General features: G+C 47.2%; 1 protein-coding gene across 3 annotated transcripts in view; it reads left to right on the forward strand.

Moving 5' to 3' along the window:
* The window catches only part of LOC120956616 (40S ribosomal protein S21), a 489791-nt gene that overhangs the window by 195768 nt on the left and 272130 nt on the right, over window positions 1–21893 (forward strand). The gene's annotated exons all lie outside the window — the stretch shown is intronic.

Here is a 21893-nt window from a genome sequence, read left to right on the forward strand (position 1 = left end):
TTACAGCAAAAATTCAATATTTGAAAGCAAATGGAATTTTATACTTTGCAAGGAGCAGTAGCAAAAGAGCTTAGCATCTTCTAAATCACTCTATGAGACAGACACACTAGTGCGTCAATCTTTTTTGACCCAAAGCAACGTTGAAAATAGCAATACAGTAGTAGTTTTTTACACCCACTTACTACACCAACCTCGCTTACCCTTCCAAAGCACACCAAACAACACACGTCACGGTGATCTCCACAGCACAAATTTCCGTACAAAATGCTTCGCACCAACGTGTCCGACCTCAGACCTCAGAGAGTGAGAAGAAGCTGCACAATAAACAGTTTTGCCAGGACAGTAAAATCCACACATGGCGTGTCTTTCTTCGCTGTAATAGCAAATCAGAAGCCACACACGCGTCCGCTGCTTCACTAACAGATTCAAACGGCTCGCTGAAAAGCTCAAAAAGCGAGTGACGACGGAGAGAAGACGGCGCGCATAAAAAGCGTTCTCGCGCGCGCGTGTTGTAAAAATGTGCTGGCGTGTGTGGTGTGTGGCCACTCCAAATATGGAGCGTACCATCATCATGCCACCTAAGGCGTCGCATGTTTTTATCTTGCTCCCTGCCCTTTCCATCGCTCTCTCTCTCTGTCTTGCTCGCTCGATCGCGTGTAGGCGTTACAACACAGAGGCACAGAGCAACACTCTAGGCGTGTGTGGGTGCCCCTTTCTATTTTCCCCGTCCTATCTTGATCTATCGAGCTCGGCTCGTGCACTGTGTGCGAGTTTTTCGCTGAAAAGAAGGCAGAAAAGAAGGCAGCACACGCAAGAAACTAGACAACCGAGTGAAAGGCAGGAGGGAACGGGTTTAGGTGACAAGAATACGGTAATTGAAACAAGCGGGCTTTGATACGGGGGCTTTCCACCCAGCGCCTCAGAAATCAAGACCTACAGCAAGCCTCCACAGCACCCCGTTTTCCACCCCTTCTCTTTCCCCCTTCTCTTGCCCTGTATTTGCTATTCATCCCGACAGTGAGGGCGGCTTCTGCCGTGCGTTGCTGTTGCAATACACTTTTCTTTTACATCTTCTTTTAGCTGGTGCCGATTTTGTTCTCCATTTCTATTCGCCAATCTGGCATGGAAGAAGCTCCCACCACTCACCACCCAGCAGCAACGCCCTCCCCCCCCCCCCCCCCCCCACCCTTTCCCATACAGACATCAATCATTCCGATCAGCGGGCAGGCAGGCAGGCAGCGACTGCTTGACAACGCAAACCAATGCACGCACGTGTGAAAGATTAGTGTGACAAACGCAACGTCGTCCCATCTCTTTTGCTCTTTAGTTGCCTGTGTGTGTGTGTTTTTTTCAGTATGTACCTTTTTTTTGCTGTTTCTGTTGTTGTCACCATCCATCTTCGGCATTATCGGCGCGGTGGTGGCGTGTGTGTGTCAGGTGAGAGAAACCGAATTCGAAGGCACCCGTTTTCTCAGCTGTCAAGCTGTTCCGTTTGGCTTGCGTGAAGCAGTGGCAGCAAATGATGGCGCGTCAACCATGCGCACACACACACACACACGTCGACCGTTTGACAGACAGCAGTGTGACTGGGGGTTGTCACCCCTTTTTTGTCCTCCCCTTCCATCCCTTTCACCCAATGCAACAACCTACACTCCACGTGGTAACGAAAAAGGCCATGCGTCTCCATCGCGAGGTTGACTCTTTTCTTTTTTTTTGTTTGGTTGCTGCTTATTTGAGCAGCAGCCATGACAGAACCAACACACGATGACACAGGGCGGGCAGCGAATTTGTACCAGCAGGGACGAGCGGGGTAGGGGGACATCATTTTAGGAGCGAAACAGCTTCAACCCGCGACACCTAACGACGACTATTAGCTCTCGCTTCACATTTTATCGTGCGCCAAAACGGCAAGATGGAAAAGCGGCCAATCAACCGCGGACCGGCCCAAGTGTGTGACACTTTTCCGGGGCATGCCGCACACGCCCAGACGCCCAGAGCAGCAGCGCCGTACATCACACTCAAGCGAGCGGGTAGCAAACAAGCAATCACGAAACCAGCGCAAGCAAGAGCCAACGGTGAGTGGCTGCGCGTGGAGCACAAATATGGGGCCCATAAGGGAGCATATTATTATGCCTTTTTCCTTATCCCTTTCTCCCCCCCCCCTCCCCGAATGGTCGGTGCTGTTTTGGCTTTTAGAGCAATTTTGCACCACCACCACCATTCCCCGGCAAACGCTGATGCTTGCGCCATTTGTATTGCGTGCGTATTAAACGCTGCTGGGCGTTCACATCACCTCGCGTAGCAGTTTAGGGGGGAAAAATGGGACCAAGATTTCATTACGCGAGCGCATAAATCAAACGAATAGGGTTTCGCCGCGGGTGAATAGAAAATAAAAAAGGATGGCAGGGGAGGGAAAGAAGGCCGGAAAGAATGCCTAACTTTTCTACTCCTGTGGGAGATGCTTTTTTTTCGTAGGAAAAAAGGAAGCTTTTTTATGATGATGGCAGGATGGAGTGAATGGAGCACCAGCGTGAATTAACGACAGACGGGCTCTACGATCGATCCGGTCCGTGTTTTCCCAAGCGGCAACAAGCAGGCCTGCTGGAAAAGCGCTAATAAGCGCGCTTGTGTCATGCACACTGCATACTTTAAGGCGCCAATTTGTACGAAGGCCTTGCAAAGTTACAGAAACTGATAATACAACAACAAACGTTTAAATTATTTAAATTTCAAAGCAAAACACAACCTTTCTAGCGCTTCTGCCAACGCCTTGTTTGGCTTGCGTTATACAGGAACCTTGGATCTAGGTCTCCTGGGTCGGGTTTTGCCGTTTTTGGTCGGCTTTAACGAAAGCGAAAGTACAGAGCTAATGTGGATGCGGCATGCGGCGGGCTATCGCACGGAATCATCGGATCGGTGGCAGTGGTTTGGGCAATGAAAAATGTCGCCAATCATTTCCTCATTCCGCGGGGCCATTAGAAAACATCCTCCTGGACCAGCAGCAGCTATCCATTCAAAAGAAAAAAAAGCAGCGAAACAACTCCAAACTAGACTTTCGGTTGGCAGTAAAGTAATAAAACATCTCCTCAGAAAACAAAAAAAATCACGAACCTATCCTAGAGAGCTGGAGCTTTTCCCATTTTCCATTCCTTCTCTTCATGCTGTTTGGCTCACTTAAAAAACTCAATCGTTCCCATTAGCTCCAGCAAAGCGAAAAAGGGAAAAACATCACACAGAATTACAGTCTTTATTTTATCGGGCTGCTTTAAGCGCAGATAAATGCGAGCCAACGAGTGGAGTGGCGCGAATAGTAAAACTCTTAGCAAAACGAGTTGAAAAGTGTGGTGATATGAGGGATAGACCGCCGTGTGCTGAACTTTTTGCGTTTGGAAAGCACACACACTCACTCAAACTACGTTAAGATTGGGTTGTGTTGTTGCTTGCTTTGGCGCGCCGCGCGCTACACGGAAACGTTACAAATCGCTTACACGATTGCAGCAATGCGTGCCGGGAAAGCAAATTCTACCCAACACACACACACACACACACACCCACTCCCGCTTAACTTACTGAAGAGTGCGAGGATTCTGAATTTCTACAAGCACAAACCACCACAAACGAACGAAGGAACGATCAGCAAACCGAGACAGAACAGAAGAAAAAAAACACGGACTAAACCAAACAACAAAACCTTCCGCCTTAATCACATTGCCTTCGGGGGTGGGGGGGGGGGGAGCAAAACAAAAAACTTTCACGCCGAACGTGATGAAGGGAAAAGTTTGTGGCAAAATAAAATAAATTTGTGCTTCCGTTGCTTCCGTCGCAGCCAGCAATTCGCGAGCGTGCGTTGTCGCGCTCCACACGCCCTGTGTGTGTTCCCTGTGTGCAAACTTTTTTTTCCTATGCATGGAGGGGATTTTTTTCTCTATCGAGTGAAACTTTCACCTCCCACCAACCGATGTTGAATCTTGAATTGTAGATTTTTTGCAAGATTTTCTGTTTAGATTTTCGGGTAGGAGACTGGTGTTGTTTTTTTTCTTCTTCTTTGGCTTGCGCAGGGGAGGATTGATCCCGACAGTTTGTTCTTTTTCACGTTTTTCGTTCACCCTCGACAGCAAATAAATCTCGTGTGTTTCGGGTGGCCAAGAAATGCCACCATAAAAATGCGCTCGGTATGCATATCCTGTGGCGGCAGCTCCTGCTGCTGCTGCTGTGTTTTGTGACATTCGCGGTGAACACAAATCAGCGGGCTGTTCGGGGGTATCGGAGAACATGTCGACGACACAGCCGAGAAAATCAAGCCGAAATTCTTCCCTGTGACAGGCAAAGAGCGTACGGAAAATACGTCCAATTCACCTTATCAGCATCTCGGGAGCTGTAGTGGGGCATACCTCGTAAGGCTTTTCTTCGGGTTGTAATCGGGCTTTTGTGTTTGCAAACACAATCGTTGTCCTGTTACGTGAAGACACACTTTTGCCTTTTGTTGCTAGGGAATAGGAAGATCTCCCGGAAGAAATTCCAAACAAACTCGGAGCCAAACAAAAGATTGATTATGTGGGTTGATGGGAGGGGGGGGGGGGGGCAACAAAACCCATGGAACCCAAATCAAGCTATCGACAGGGCGAGAAGGGAAAGGAAGGAGTGTGGAGTCAGTGGAGACCAAAAAAACAGGCCAATGAATTTTCGGGGCCAGAAAATCTATTTTTCCTTGTTGAAAAATAAATCAATGGGATAAGAGTGCCTGTACGGAGCTCGGGGGGAGAGTAATCACTCTTTCCAGTTGGAGTTCGGAGTGTCAGGACTGGAAGAGTGGTTGCAGGGATTCGAATGTTTAGCTCACTCTTTTGAAGCTCACACAAAAATGGAGGCCTTCAGAGCGACTCATTCGTTCGTATTACTGAACTCACTAGCTCTCCTGATATCACTCTTTGATAACTCAACTCGCTCAGGCTTCTTTCAAAAGAACTCTTTTGTGATTAATTTCAATCTGATTCTTCTCGCCGAGTATCTCATCACTCCTTTATGATTCAAATAACTCTGAGTGAGTCGATAACCTGCTCGGAGTGCTGGTGAATTGGATAAGCTCAATCTTGCAGAGTTGAGTTCCAACCGTAAATTTTTTAGATTCAAATAACTCATTCACTCTTATTCAGAGCTCACATCTACATGCAGACCTAATTGGAGATGCTTGAGATCTTTTTGAAGTTTATGAAACATAGTTTGCAGATATTCTCAAGATGAGAACTCAGGATATACTTGGGACTCAGGATATCCTTGAGACTCAGGATATCCTTGGGAATCAGCATATTCTTGGAATATTCGTCCAAATACCAAATCTTGTTTATTTCGATATTTTTCCATACTCCAAGCTATCCTCCAACAATATTGATGACCTCCCTGCACAGAATATGCATTGAATGTCTGACACACATGTGCCGAAATTAATGCTTTTTCATTTACAATATCGAACCTCTTCCTTCTCCCTCCGGAGGCTTGTCAATGATGGGTCCCATTTGGCATTAAATAATAATAAACGCATGTCGAACGCTTTGTGTTCCGCGCTGTCAAATGGCGCCGCACCGCGCCGCAAACGACGTCCAATATTGGGCCACGATGGCTGATAACGACGACAACGCTACAAACATCGAGAAGAACAAGCGAGTAACAGTAACAACATCGGGTATTCAATGATCGACGACATTTGGGGCAAGATTTATGGAAAAATGTCTCCACCGCCGAGTGCCGCCGAAAGTCCGCCCTTCAGCATTGAATAGAAAACTAGAATATATGTGCAGCAGCAGGGGCGAAACACCGGGGAGCAGGCACAAAAAAAAGATGATTAATCATGTCTTTCACTTGGCATGCTGCTGCTGCTGCTGCTGGTTCACTCCCCCCCTCAACAGCACATACACGCAAATGTTCTTGTCAACATGCGTATGCGTCATTGGGTACTTCCTCCATCGCCCCGTTGTGCTTTTTCAGGCTTTTGCCGAAAAAAAGGCACAGCTTTGCATATTACTTCTTTCAATCAACGTACGTGTGTGTGTCTATGACACGCAATGATTCAAAAATGTTCATTTCACCTCTGCGTGACCCACAACACATAGAAAGCAACCGCTCCTTTTAACAAATCGCGTCCTTCATCAATGCGTTTCTCGGGTCAGGGGAGTTTTGAAACATCGATTAAACGTCAACTCAGCTGCTTCTTCCGCATCCTCGTCTTCTTCTACTTCTTCTTCTGCCAGCATCAGCAGCAGGAACTAAGCTGTTAGAATTGAAACACACACACGCGCGTACCCTTTCACCTCCCACCCTCTTTCATGTATCCCGGAATTGAGGTTTGAGTGACATCTAAAGCATACAAGGACAAAATGGAGGCAATTCCCTTCCCCAAAAAAACAGCAACCAAAAAAGCCCTTAAAACGCTCCCCCAGGCAACGGGATCGAATTCAGCTAGCCCGGGGAAATTGAAGCAAAAAAGCAACCTTCCAACTTCCAACTCCCTTGCTCCCCGCCTCCGGCGTAGCGTTAGGGAAAGTGTTTTCCGATGAAAGTTTTCAATCGTCCTCGTTTTTGGATGAGTGATTTTTGGGGGGGAAAGAGCGTAACATGGGACGGGGTTGGGAGAGTGCTGCCGCTCACGCCAGGAACACAATTAGTGTCTGACGAATGCGAAAAAAGGATCTTCCCTCCAATCCTCCTCTTCTCACCCACACACACACACATTTTTAGTTCCCAACGTGTTTTTCATCGATTGGAATGAACAGAGAGAGTGCGAGAAAGAGAGAGAGTAGGAGGAAAAAAGGCTACAAAACCCGAAAATGAGGCCACGCAGCAGCAAATAGACACAAACACACACAAAACGGAACAACCGGATGTCCGACCCCGTGTTTGTGGGGAGGGGGCGGGGAGGTGAATGGGGTACTAGGGCGGTTTGAAAAGAAGATGAGATTGTTTATGGAAGTGCCATCAATAATTCATGGCCAATGCCAAACGCCGGCCGGCCCGGGGACTCGCCGGGCGGGCGAAGGGTGCGAGAATATTTCTCACTGTCCCCGATCCACCCGACCCTTCCCCTCGGACGCGTCATCTCTCCACGCTTTGCCCCGCTGGCCGTTTTCTTTTTTGACAGGTGTCATACTAGACCCGGGGCGGACTGGAGCGACCTTTCTTTATCGCGGTATCAACGCACGACCTTTTTTCCTCGTGCTTTATTTTCGTGGAGGTTGATGTGGGAGGTTTTTATTTTGTTCGGTAGTGCTCTTTTTCTTCTTTAGTGCTACTACTGCTTCTTTTCTGTGCTATGCTTGGTTTTTTTTTTTCTCTCGGAAAACTTTTGACGTCCAAGCGAGCGAGCTGTTTCAGGTAAGGTCGCGTCTGCCCGGCGGCATACCTTCCGGATATTTTTTCGGTGCCCCGTGCCGGCTGAGCGATGAGGACGAAGGGAAAACAAGCAACTAAGAGAGGAATAGAGAAAGAGAGTGTGGAGGAAGGGATTTTTAACTCCCAAAAACATTTTAAAGATGGAAAGTGATGATGGCTGTACTTGCGTCTGCCAAGCGTCTGTTTGGTGTGATGGAATGGTGGCAAAAAAAGAGTTTTAATTCATTTTGGAGGGAATGGTTTAAGCTGAATTTTTTTGGTAAACAAGGTCTCCCATTAGAACCTCTTTTCCAGTTCGTTGAAAGGATTTCAAAAAAAAAACATTACAGAAGGACAACCGGCTGTACTTCTGTGTTAAACATGAAATGGAAGCAAAAATGATGTAAAAGATTAAACTGAATTAAAATTGAGGACGGACGGACGGACGAGATGGAGGAGTTCGTCGTCAGTACTATTTGAAGTAGTCCACCTCAACTCCAATCCGACTCTGGCTACTTACTGTTAGTGCGATTTCGGCTGTAGCAAAGTCGGAATCATTAGTTCCTCCCAGAGACAGAGTCGTCCTGAGTTGTCGTGAGTCGTCCTGAGTTGTCCTGAGTCGTCCTGAGTTGTCCTGAGTCGTCCGGAGTCGGCTGTTGACCAGTGATGTTTGATTCTTGAGTGTTTGCTTTCCTCAGTGGCTTTGCGCGTGCGCTTCTAAGACAGACCATTCTTTCGACTTTACCATTCAGGAGTCGAAGTTGGAGAAGAAATGCCTGACCACAAACATACTGCACCCACCATATCCGTGCACATCTCAGGACGACCCAGACTTCGATCGACTCCAACTTCCGGATGACTCTGGTCGGACTCCAAACGGTTCTAGACGATTCAAAACGGTTCCTCATAATGCTGGGCGGATCTACCTTTCGAAGTTGGCTCCGAAATTTTCTGAGTCGGATCTGAGACGATTCCACATTTGTTGTCAACTTCACCCATCTCTAATATAACGCTTAAACCAACATCAACAAATCCTAAAAATTGGGGAAGTGCTCGAGCATTTAGTGCAAAGCTTATGTCTCGTTTTTTATTCCCTTTTGAAAGGTCTGAGAGACATTTAAATGATTTTTCTACAATTTTTCTTTTCAAATATTGATTTGAGTGTCAAAAGTATTGAAAAAGAAGAATTGCATATACCTGGGATTCACTTGGAAGTTATATTACCCTTGTCACTGTGCTTGGTAATACTTAAAATATCCCAAAAACTATCAACAATGTAATTTGATGCTTAGAAAAGAAGCAAATCACAATTAAATTCTCAAATAAAAACCATTTATCTTCTTTAAAATAAAATAATTATCTATTATTTATGTTTGTATTTATCCACGCTAGTTAAACAACCAAGCGTAACCCTTGTTCTTTGGCGACCCTTGCGCCCTTCCATTTAGCAAATGATGAATTTTCCGCTATTTGAATAGATTTCTCACAGAACGCGCAGCGCACATGATCCCTTACAAAAACACACTTCAGCAAACACACACACACATACACACACAACCAGAGCCAATTTAATAAATCGTAAATCACATCACCGACTGCAACCGTCATACGCATATACGAAGGCTAGTTAATGCGTTCAGCCAAGTGTTGCACGGGGTTTTTATTTCTAACTCCCCCTTTGCCCAGGCCTTTGCACCAGACCCCGCAACAAAGTCAACACACACAAAGTAACTAGCGTCGTCTGTTTACGCACACACACACACACACACACACACACACACACACACACACACACACACACACACCCAGAAGCACAATTTTGCTATTTCAAACCGGCCCAAGAACCGTCGTCCACCCATATTGCACACTCTTGTCTTTTGCAAACTCGCTTTTCTTTTTCCCTCCCCGTTATGTGTGTTTCTATGTGTTTCTAGCAAAGCAAAAAAACCCCATCAACCCCTGCAGGAATTAGTCGTACGTGTGTGCAAACGTGTGCAAGAGTGTTGTGTTTCCACCGGACGTTTTTCCAGGAGTTTTTCCTTGCAAAAAAGGTTTTTGTTTCACCAAAGCCTATCCCCCTCTATGCGACGTACGCGTTTGCGTTCGCCACTGCGTTGCTCACTGTGAACGTGTGTGTGTACGTCTGGAGTAGGCCGACTTCCAGACGCACATAAGATGGCTTATGCACCACCCACAGCCCACCTCCCACAGCCCCATTGCACAGCTAAGGGGTTTTATTTCACCGAGGGTTTTCTTCCCTGGTGCGCGTTCGCAAGGAAAGGATTCTCCCGGTTACTCTGACGCACCAGAAGTCTTACGGCGCGACGACTATCTAGTGTTGCACCCGCTCTGTGCTGGGTGTTGCTGCTCTGGGGCCTCAATTGTTCCTTTTTTTCAGGTTAAAAATTAGTTTGAAAAGTTCTTCAAATAAATCACACCCCAAAATTGGTGTTCTAGCCAAGTGGAAAGGCCATAGTTTTAAGCCACGCTTAAATTGCACTGTGCAATTTCCAGGTTAATTTAGAGCCCTCTCTTATTAATGTGTACACTAAAATGCCATTTCTATGAAGGTGGTTGTCTCCTTCATCTCCCCCTTCAACAAAAAACAAGGACAAAAAAGCCCTCCCAAACCCCAGCAGAAGAAACAGCAGCTGAGCCGGTGAAGCGATCACTTGACAGTTGTTCTTAATTGCACCGATCATCTTTTACGGGCTCGCGCGGGTGCTTTATACACACACAAACACACACACAGAAGTTCTTAGATGCAACCGTCGTGAGCTCATTCCGTCCAAAAGCCCAGTGCACGGTACGACCATAAAAAAGCAGCTCGCCTGACGCTTGTGTGAAAGCGGAGCTGGCGCGGGAATTAAACAAGAAATAAATCATGGAGATGCACACACTGGGCACCGCGGTTGGGGCCTTCGTTTTGGGGAAGCTTGCACACACACACAAACGCGCCTTTTGCACGAATGACTTTGTTGCACGAAGGCGGCTTCCCAGCACGAAGGGGAATGCAGCAGCAGCCCACAGCAGGAACAGCATTGCACGTGCATTGCTTCTTAAGTATCTTACAGCTCTTCTCGTTCTCTCTCTCTCTCACCCGCTCTCGTTCTCTTTCTATCCCTCCCATACAATGGATTGGAGCTGATCAAATTCAGCTGATCGTTTTGCGGCAGCGATGAGAAAACGAAAAACATAAATTCCATGCTCGTCAGCAGCCCCCACCCGAAAGAAAAGGGTCCCGAAAAACCGTCCCCCACACACACACACACACACACACACACAGAACGATAGGGAGAGCGATAAAAACGTGCGTTCTAATTTTCTTGTTTCGTTACACACACACACAGCTACACATCAATCCCCAATCCGCCCGTTCCTGGGTGCTTTTTTTACTCCGTGTTGCGAGCCGTACAGAGGAGACGCGCACGCCACACACAACACACAACATAGCACCACTTAATTTATGTCTGTGTTACCGAGCCTTTTGGACCTTCGTCTCTCCCCCCCCCCTCCACCCTCAGCTGCTCAAAACCTCCACCACACAACAGCCGCAACAGCAGAAAGCACCCCAAAAACCGTACGAAAACACATAAGCCTGAAACCCTTTTTTCTTTCTTGCGTTCTTTTCTCTCTCGCTCTCTCGCTCTCTCTCTCTTCGTGGCTGAAAGTGACCACAAGGAGGGAACGCAGCGGAGGCCGAACGCCTCCTCGCGCGTCGTTGTCGATCGATTTGTGGGCCCTTGTTTCACCCTCCGCCCCAAGTCTTCTTCCCTTTGCGTCATTTTGGGCTTTCGCGTTCATCGCACCGCAACCGGTTTTTCCTTTCGATCCTCTCTCTTTCTCTCTCTAGATGTGTTGCACAACCCCCCCCCCCCCACCCCCCACAGTGGGGTGTTGCCGCTGCTGCGCGCGTTCTCAAGTTCTGCACCCCTCTCTCCACCCTTCTCAAGCGGGGGTTGGAAACGAACACACGGGCAGGTACACGCACACCACCGTCGTACGGGGCTGGTTTTTTCTTCTTTATGACTTCCATTTTCGTGCCGTAAAGACCACGGAAGACGGGAGAAGACGGTAAAGAATGAATGGAAGGCACACAAAAGCCAAAACAGGCCTCCTGCAACACATACACACATGCTGTCCGGAGTTCAAGCATATTCACCACGAGCCACCATGCCCATCATATGCTCGTGTTTCTTGAAGTTGAAGAATTTTCCAACAACTCCAACACAAACACACAGATACACAGTAACACCCGAGGAAGCCCATCGGGAAGAAGATGATACCAATGGGGGGGCTGATGAGGGGAAGCGGACCGTCTTCTACTTCAATTCCTTCAGACAGACCTGAAGGCATGAAAGGTGGACCGTACCGGCCAGTGTGTGTACCCAATCCCGTCGAAGTACAGTGTTCCCCACACACACACACACACACACCAGTTCAGCAGGGGGAAAAGAGGTCGATATTTACATGACCGAAACATGGGGGGGGAGGGTAGGCTCAGTACGAGAAACCCACCAACAAATGTCCCGAGACATTGTCTTTGCCAGACAAAGTCTCCCAACAAGCAAGCAGAAGCATCCCGCGCAAAGGGTCACTCTTTTGTGTTTGTGTGTCTTGCCTTTTTTTTTAATACCGCGCCGTCCATTAACCTGGCCGTAGACGTGGTACAGGAGCAGGAGATGGTGGTACGGTGCTGCAGCCGAAACCATCACGACCTTGTTTTCTGCTAAAGCCCCACTAAAACAAGACGAACCGCTTTGCAATCGTTTTCAGCCTGTGATGGAGGGAATTGAATTTTCCATCCTACAAAAAATTGTTTGTATGACCAGTGCGATGGAGGCGGAAGAAATGGTGGAGGGGAGCAAGAAAATTAGTCTTAAAGCTACTTAAGCTTCGCGGTCGCGGAGATTTGGATATGCACAACACACCCAAGTTGGCAGGGCAAGAGAAGAGGTAACAAAACAATGACGGCGATTAAAAATAGTGACATGACATTAATTGCTCCTCACTCACAGTGGGAATGATGAGTTGAGGTGTGTGTGGCTGTGTGTCTGTGGCTAATGAAAATAAAACAAACAAATCATGATTAGTATGACGAGAGATAGAGAGCGAGAGAGCCGCAAACAAACGCTTTCCCGAAGGGGATGCCACTCAACAACAGCAACCTCAAAAAAGATAAAGGTGCCACAAGTGATGAAGACGTACGTAGCGCAATGTGTCAATCATCGCACTGAGTACGCGTGAGCGACAAGGAGAAAGCGAGAGAGAGAGAGAGAGAGCATCACCTCATTATGCAAATGCCAAAACTATGTTTACGGTACGGTGTACCAACCCCCTTTCGTTCTTGTTTTTTGCCCGTTCAGAACGTTCCGAATGAAGCACTCCGAAGAGCAAAAGGGAAGCGATTATCTGCATTAAAAAATCAACCAACCAACTCGGCCTAAAGAGATGCCTAAAACGCGCTCGTCGTCTTCAAACAACCCGTGAGAAGGAGAAAGAAAAAAAGCGCTGGTGAGAGCTTAAATTAATATGTAAAACTATTTTTTCCATCCCCGGGTTCCCCCGGGTTTTGTTTCCTCATTTCTAAACACCTTTTTCTGTTTTGGGGTTGAAGTTCTTTTCACCCATTCACCCAAAAGTACGACACCGAGATCCGCCGACGTCATGCCTGCCCAGGGAACTACTGTCCAGTACACGACCCTTCATGCGGTATGCTTTTTTGATATCCCAGGCCCTGCTTTTTTGAGCGTTGGGGAAGCTTATCACGTAGTGTTTGTTGCTGAGACCGACAAATCAAATCAACCAAAGCCTAAACGCTGTTTGGATACAATAGTCATTAATTATTCTAAAGACGAACGAAATCCTTTTTTATTGGAGAAAACCGTTCCACTGGTTTCAAACAAAAAACGTGACATCATGTTGCTTGTTTTGTGTGTGTTTGTTTGTGTCCAATGATCCCAGACAACAAGGAATAGCCAATTCTGGGCACTCATGGATCATGGGTGCGACAGCGATGATCCTTTCCTGTGTGTAACGTTACGACAGTTGGCAAGGAACTATGCGCCTTGCCTTTCTTCAGTAAATACAGTGAGCTGTACAGAGGAAAAAAGGGCTCCACATTGTCAGTTGTCCTGACAAATCCTCCAGAGGTAGGGTCTCCACCCCAAAAAGCCCGGAAACAAAGAAGACACACCCCACCCCAAGGGATGGATAATGCACTTTTCTTTTCCAAAGCTGATGCACCCAGCAAACTGAACATTCAACGGAAATGACAATACAATATGTAAATGTAGAAGACAACCACCGACCCGAAGGCGTATCTTCCTTGCAAGGCATCATTCTACGTTCTTCGTTTTAGGGTGGCGGAATAGGGATTCTGTTGAATCCTTAATGTACCCCACGGCCATGACAAACAAACCGGAGAGAGAGGGAAAAAGGAAAAAAAGCATTGCCGGACATCTCCGGACTTTGGGAAACCGATACACTTGCTCATCCTTACCCCCATCATCTACCATCCCCCCCCCCCACCCCGGGGGGCTAACTTGTCTGGAGAAACTTGTCTATTATTGGAGATGAGATAGTTTTGGGGTGGAAGTGTTGTGTAGAATGTGCATTCGGAATTCATCGCACGTACGTGTTAAGTTCGCCCGTACGCTGCGCTGCCAAAAAGGGCACACTATTGTCCGAAAACCCCCCCTCCCCAGCACGATAAATGGTTGTTTAAACAGCCAAGACATAAGAGGACACGATTTTAACACGTCAATTTGCCCCTTTTGTGTGCCGTGCTGCTCCTCTGCAACCTCATCGCACTTAAGCGTTTCGGTGGGATAACACAGGAAGGATTAGCGTTCGTAAGCCAGAAACGGGCAACACAAAAACGTAACACAGAAAGAAGGGCCGACCAGCCGACACACCGTTTATAGCTTGAAAATAAAAAGTACAAATAAAACCACCGTTTAGGTGCCTTTTTTACTCTTTCTTTCGACGATGTTGTTACGTCGAAACCTATCCATTTTGAGCTGCATTCCATGTTGGGTACACTTCGGTACGGCTCAGAGCGCTTTCGTACGCGCGCGTTTGTGCCTTGGTACCCCTTCTTCTTGGGACATGCAATCAATTCATCAGCACCTAGATAGAGCCTACCATGATGCTAGTGCGGTCTAATAAAGCACACCACCACAAACGATGAGAAGAGTAAAACAACAAAAAAAACCCACAAAATTACTTTTTGTGGGAATTTATCTCATTTCTCGACCCGTGTTTGTTTGCCCACCCTCCCCACTAGTGAAATTGAATTTCTCATCCATCCTACTATAAAAAGAAGGGACAGTGAAGAGAGCAGACAGTGCAGTGGGAAGAAAACGCAAAAATATGACCACTGCAGACGAACACATTTGTCGCTTGGCCGTAATGAGACACCACCAGAGAGCGTTGTTCCGGAGAACTCCATGGAGAGAGCTCGCTGCTGCTGCTGCTGTTGAGTTTGGAGGTACATCGTTTCTTTGTCCAAACGTTCGAGCTCCAATTTCCAGAGCATTCCAGTGAGGGGGGGGGGGGGGGGGAGCAATGGGGAAGCGAGATGAAATGCAATATCGAAAATAACTAATTTGAATATTCATCTCGAGCAAAACGGAAATAAAATGTGTTCGCCCTCCAAAGCAGCGTGTGTATCGGAAGCACGAGAAGCACTGGGGAGACTTCAACGAGTCAGGGGTGTCTTGCTCGGTGAGCGCAGCAGTTAGATCTGCAGTGGTAAATTGTTTCGAGCTTGGAGGTGCAGACGAATTCATTTAGTTGATGCTTGGAAGAACTGAGCAAATGGATTGAAAGGGCAAGGAGGAGCAAAGCGCAGAGAAGACTTCTGGAGTTCCGCACAAAAATATGTTCAATTTCCTGTTCGATTCTTGCCAATATGTTTTCTTGGCTTTTGGAAATGGGACTTACATGGAACGATGTCTTCTGGATGTCTTCCATCTCTTGGATGTCTTGCAAGTACATGCAGAAGCTCCCAACATTCTTGCACGTTACCTTCGCAGCGAAGCGACTTGAAAGACAAAAACCCGGTGTCGTGTGTGAGCTAGAGAACACGTCGTCTTCAGCCACACCCATAAACCCCCTCCCGCTTGGACCTCCCCGGAACCCTGAACCTCCCACGGATGACCTGAATATGGGACAGCGACAGGCACACAAGAGACAAAGCCTGAACGGACTCAAAAGTCAATTTACTTAACCCAGTAAATCCCATCCACGTCCAAGATAAGCCACGTCGTCGCGTGGACGCTGTGTTAGATGCACCGGGCATGGGCCGAGCGGGACAACACACATCACGGAAGGACATTAATGGAGGCGATAGAAAGAAGAAGAAGAAGAGTGAAAAAAAAATCATTGATTCAATTCCACAAGATGCGCCCGACGTCCCGGGATGTTCGTTCGTTCGTAGCCGTCCACGTGGAACTATCCTCAGTGCGCCCGTTTTCCTCAGGATCTTTCCCAGAAACAGGAAGAATACGTTAAATGCTGCAAAGCGCATCAGTTGACAAGCCATTTGAATACTGCACCGCCGCTTCCCGTTTGTCCCGCTATTGACGACACGAACGGAGTCGGAGACACATTATTGCCAACCAGCACTACCACTACCCGCGAGCCACGGCGCACCAATGGCACGCTGCTGCTGTGTGTTATCTTGCGACTTCAAGCTTCACTGAGTTTTCCAACATCCGTTGCATCGTGCACAGACAGGCACACCAATTCCGTTTGATATGTTCCGTTGCCCAGCTCTCTGTGCTGGTGGTAAAAGTTCTTCCCATCCGACCGAGCTTGGTGACATTTCCGGTGCGATGCAGACCCATTGCTTCTCCAAAAATCTGGCCCTAATGCCGTCTACTACTACACAACTGGCGAGTCACTTTCCTTTTTTGTTTTTATTTTTGGAGCTGTGCAGCGTTCTGTACTGCTGCCTGTGTTTGGGGAGTTTTGTATTGGCCATTCGGGTGTGCGTGCGTGCGTCTTGCATTGTCGCATTTGCATTCCTGCCGCGTGCCAAAACCAAGGGTGGAATCGGTTTCCCGTCGTCTAGAGCGCAACTAGAGCAGCAAAAAACGGCCACAGACAGTAAAGAACCCGCCAGACTGCCCAGAGCTTGTTGAACGGCAGACAGCGAGGGGGGGAATTTCGTAGCCCAATTCAACCGAGAGAGAGAGAGAAAGAGAGCCCAAGAACGAGCAAAAAACAAGGCATAGCTTTACCATGTAAATTACCAGCGGCGCGCGCGGGCGACTCGTTTCAGTCGGTTTTTCTTGCTTTTCCGCTTCTTTTCGCACTGCAGATGCACCACACCGCCACACTGCAGCAGCAAAACTGCATCAGGAGGGAGCAAGAGAGAGTTAGACAAATAGAGAGAGAGGGAGAGAGAGAGGACCTGGCAGACCGTTCTATTGCTGCTGCTGCTGCTGCTGCAACTGCTTCTTGCACGTCTGCTGTTTGATTTTCCCTGGTGGAAAATAACATTCTCCCTCTTTTCTCGCTCTCTCTCTCATTCACATGCTCTCTATCGCTCTCTTTCTCTCTCTTTTTCAACACGGAAAATACAAGTGGTGTTTGGGAGCGTGTGGTGCGGCTTTGCTATGATTTGCTTTAGCGATTTCTCACCTTTTTCCACTCCACGCTCACGCCCCGGTCTTTCTCTCTCTCTCTCACACACACACCTATAGAGTGCAACAACGGTGCACTAGCAACACACCCCTTTTCCTTCCACCTCTCTCCTTTCTTCCCCCTCCACCAAGCAGCAGCACAAAACCCGGTGGTAAGCGAAGCCAAGTAGCCGCCGCGGGCGGGTCGTCGGAAAACTCGCTCATCGTTTTTCCACTTTGCTACGAAACCAACCGACACCGACACACACACAGAAGCGGGGGGAAAAACACTCCCTCCACCCCCACCCCTCTTCACCACCCGAATGCATCAGGCACGCGCACGCATGGATGCACCATTATGTTTGGCGTCCCGCTCCTTCCCTTTAGCCACCCGCTTCATCGGGTGGAGGGCAGTATTGCAGTTTTGCGCGAAGCGCCTTTTCATGTGGGTGGAAAGGCTCGATTTTCCCGGGCCACGGCAGTGTTTTATGAGGGTTTTTCGGGTAGGAGTGGGGAGGAGTGCATGTGTGTGCACTAGGCACAACTAGGCATGTGTGTTCATGTGTGCGCCCGCCCGCTCGCGCACCTGCGGGAGGACACGCCAGACATGCTTCCCGCAGCGGGCAGGAAAGAGAGAGAGAGAGATGGTGCGTGTGAGAGCGAGAACGAGCGACAGGATTTTCCCGCGTGTACATGGAAAATTGCTCGTGCTGTCGGTCCCTAGAAAATGGGACGACGGCACCGGGGATGGGGATGTTTGGGGACGTGAGGACTTTTCGTTATCACGTAATTTCCGCCGTCGCCGGTCGGCTGAAGTTTTTGCGTTGCCTGGCGCCGGCTGTGGCGTTGTCGTGGTGTGTGTTTGTGTGTCCCGCATATCCTGTGTAGTGAGAGCACACATACACCAAGCACACACAGACACCCAAACGTAGAGTCGTGAAACTGAGCGCATTTTCCGATAATCACAGCCTCAGCGCGCCTCCACAGCATACCTTTACAGCTTCCCCCGGGGCTTCGTTTTGAGCAAGAGCAAAGCCTTCCACAAACACACACACACATTACATCATGAAGAAGGCAAGCGAAGTAGAAGAAGAAGCAAAAGAAATTATGTTTTCCTGCTGCTGCCTTCCGGTGGCTGCCCCACGACGGTTAGCCGGAGAGCAAAAAGCCTTGACGCGGAAAACGAAAGAAAACGGCCTGCTGCGTTGATGCTGCGTTGCTTCGTCCTTCTCGGATTTTGGTCTTCTTTTTCTTCTTCTTCTTCTTTTTTTTTCTTCATCGCTACATGGCTTTTCCCCGATGGGGGGGAGGTGGGCGGCAGCGGCGGCCTAATGCTTGCCTAGGGAGGCAACAGCATATATACACGCACGTCGCAGCCGACCGTGTGTACCGTTGTCACTTTTGCTGACATTTTCCCATTTCCTGTGGCGTCTTCTGGCAATCGCAACGACGGTCATACCACACACACACACCTACGCGCACACCCACACGCGCCAACGGTGGCACAGAAAAAAAGGGAGCAAGGATTTATCCTTTCCGGGTTTTGTGGCGTTTTTTTCGCTTTTCTCCGTAGATTACAGTTTTCATTCCAAGGCTGCACACACACACACAAACACATGATGATGATGATGGCAAATAGATCACAAGGCTGGGCATGTTTTTTTTTCGGGTTAGAACAGAGAAAAACACTTAACTTTGTGTTTTCAATTAAGTTGTTAAGTAACAGTTTGAATGGATTTCATAGAAAGGGAAAGTGGAGAACGATGTACAAAAAATCAAAATCAAAGTTAAAAAAGGTGAAGTAAAGAGTTGAAAGTAATAAAAGAGAAAATGCAATAACAAAAAAAAAAACAAAACAAATCAGACGTAGAATTAATTAAGTGAAGTTAAGAGTTAAAATAAGAAAAGGCAATACATCATAACCAAACACTAAACAAAACATAAAATATAAATAAATAAGTAAAATAACGCAAAAAGAGAAAAATAAAGAGCCAAAAGTAATAGCAAAAAAGCCATCAAACTAAGTGAACAACATAAATTCTCAATTTTACCAAATATGAAGTAAAAAAGCTGAATTCAAAAAAAAAACATAAAATATAATCTTCTGAAAGAACAAAACCACAGCAGCGGCAACAATAAAAAAAAACATTATCTAAACGATAACATATTGGAAAAAGGATTATTTTAAGCGTTTGATGGTAAAAAGGCAATCGAAAGCCCGCGCTCTTACCCCGCGTCCTTTACTCCGCGACAGCATGAAGGGCAGCAAGGTCGGAGAAGTTTCTCCGAAACATTCCCGCCGGACACGTGGCAAAAAGCTTCTTTTTTTTGTTGCTCAGCTGGTGGCATTTTCATCTTTACCGATTTCCCAGAAATGTGGCCTTCGAAAGTAGACAGATCATCGGAACGGAACATTTCGGGTGGTGGTGGTGGGGCGGAAAAAGGGAGGCTCCAACCAAAAATGAACAAAAAATTGGTGCCACAACAAAAACACGACGAATTCACTTATCTCTTATCTCGTGTGGGTGGTTTGTCCTTCCACAGCTCCCTCTACCCCCCCCCCCCCCCCCTCCCCATCACCCACACACACACCCTTCACTTTGCTTGCGACGAGTTTCCTTCTTCCTTCCGGCACCGCAAAACTCAAGAAGATTCGATATCAAATGGGAGTGTGCTGCCGCCCTGCGTACGGGTTTTCATCTTCCCCCGAAACCCCAATTTTCTTTTGGGGAGGGCGCAGCCATTGCCAAAATTGGGAAGTGATACTACTACAGGCACACGCGCCCCGCACGCAGTGGCAAAAATCGAACGGCGAATTTCGGCGAAAATAATCAACCTGGTAGGAGCGCAGAGCTCCTTGTTAAATATTCATACCACCAACGCTTCTCTTCCAGCTCAGCTTGCAAACGGGGGCAAGCAGGAGCACTTAATGTCCTTGTTCCAACAGCAACGAGGACTTTGTGTTGTAATTCAAAGGCAGCAGTAATTCTTTTACCTTTATCGCAAGCATAAGACTAAACACAACACAATGGTGTGAGAGCGAAAGAAAAGATAATGTCTTTCTTTTCTTTTTTTTTGCCGTTCGCTCAAGTTCATGTTCGGTTCGGTTCGTTGTGACGCAATTTGTGCAAACCGCAAAAAGGCCAATACGGCGCTTATTTTGTCATTAGAGCAAACAGGGAGCGAAAGCGAATGGGTAGTAGTAGGTGCAGACCAAGCACGGCAGGGGGGGTAAAACATGGTACGCACTTTCCGGTGGCCTAATTCAACCGAAAAACATCTCTGCGAGACACGATTATTGGTACACGAGCGTCACCTTGCGCACAGAGCGGCGGAGCTGGCCCACATCGTTTCTTGGGGGAACATTCCAGCAGCGTTCTGAGGCGTTTTTTTATGAAGCCGGGACAGTTCCGGGAACGTAAGTGCGACATAAATCTGGTAACATTTTCATCTTCGAGCAGCTTCTTCGCGGTTGCACAACGGCACGTATCAGAAATAAACGAAGCATTTCGCTTCCCCCCAAACCACGAAGATGTCACCTACCTTTTGCTTGCTTTCTGAGGGGAGTCGACACGCCAGTCACGCCAGGTGTGACACAGAGCATAACGCAGAGCGACGTCTCGTCTAATATCTCGCGTCAATTGTGCGTCAATATTCTGCGACACGGCCGAGGAGGTGGATCATCTTTCTCGAACTTTCACCTTTCTGCAGACGGTCCGAGGGGGAGGGGGGGTGTTCGGGGAAGAACAGGAGATTTACACCGAGGGGCGATGAGAAGCGAAACTAGGACGGACCAGTAGTAGACTTTAATTGCGGAAAAACAACCGAATAACCTTCTCCAGCAGGACTCCAATGTTGCTTTTAAAACTCTACAGGGCGGAATCACAATCAAAGAGGTGGAATTTTGAACGCATTTCTTTGACAGGGGTACTTCCCGCTTTACAGAAAGGATAATACAGAACTTCAATTTGGTTTTTTGTTGGATAATTTTTTGCGAAAATATCGACTATATTTACAAAAAAAATAAACATAAAATAAGGAGCGCGACTAAATTGTGTTGTTTTTTACCTCCGGGTTTTGCCGTCTTCTTCCCACACACACACGTACACATACACAAACACACACACTGATGTATGGGAGAGAAAAGCAAGCAAACCCATACTCTAGTGGGGGAGGGGCAGGGAAGGGAGTTCTTAATCGACTTGTTTAAATTATTTGAGGACTTGGATGGGAGGACGGGGAGACTTGTGTGTTTAACTTAACATCAAAAACTTAGCTTCGAACCCGAATTTTAACACGTTTTTTGCTCTTTTTAAAGGGTTTCCCTCTCTCTACATTTTTTGTTTGTTTTTGTTTTAGTTCATCTACATTACATCTCTTTTACACAGTTTTGTTTTTGTTTTTTTTTTGTTTGTTTGTTTCGACCTAATATGTTCACCTTAGTTTCTTATTTTTTTTCTTCTACTTCTTCTTCTTCTTCTACTACTTCTTCTTTTAGGAGAATATTTATACACAACATTTTGCTCGTTTTTAGTAGTTTTTGTTTTGTTTTTGTTTCTTTTTTATCTTTCGCCCCGACTCGACTTGATTCAATCACACTTTTATTGAGTTATATATCTCTCGCTTCAGAGAGAAGTAAAAACCTAAAGTGCACATGACCGGTGTGTGACACGAATTTTCACACATATAATCACGATGTGTGCAGTACATTTAGTGCGTGCGTGTGTGTGTGTGTAGGGGACTACTTTACACGCAAAACTTTTTGCCAACTCGACTTTTTGCCAGCCCAAATTCGGGCCCGAAACAAGCAGAACGAGCATTGGATTGACTTGTGGTTATGGTACCTGCAAAAATGGCGTCGTTTCCTCTCGTTTTCCAATACTGATAAGCAACACAAAA

The sequence above is a fragment of the Anopheles coluzzii genome, chromosome 3, assembly GCF_943734685.1.
Source record: "Anopheles coluzzii chromosome 3, AcolN3, whole genome shotgun sequence".
NCBI classification, from domain to species: domain Eukaryota; kingdom Metazoa; phylum Arthropoda; class Insecta; order Diptera; family Culicidae; genus Anopheles; species Anopheles coluzzii.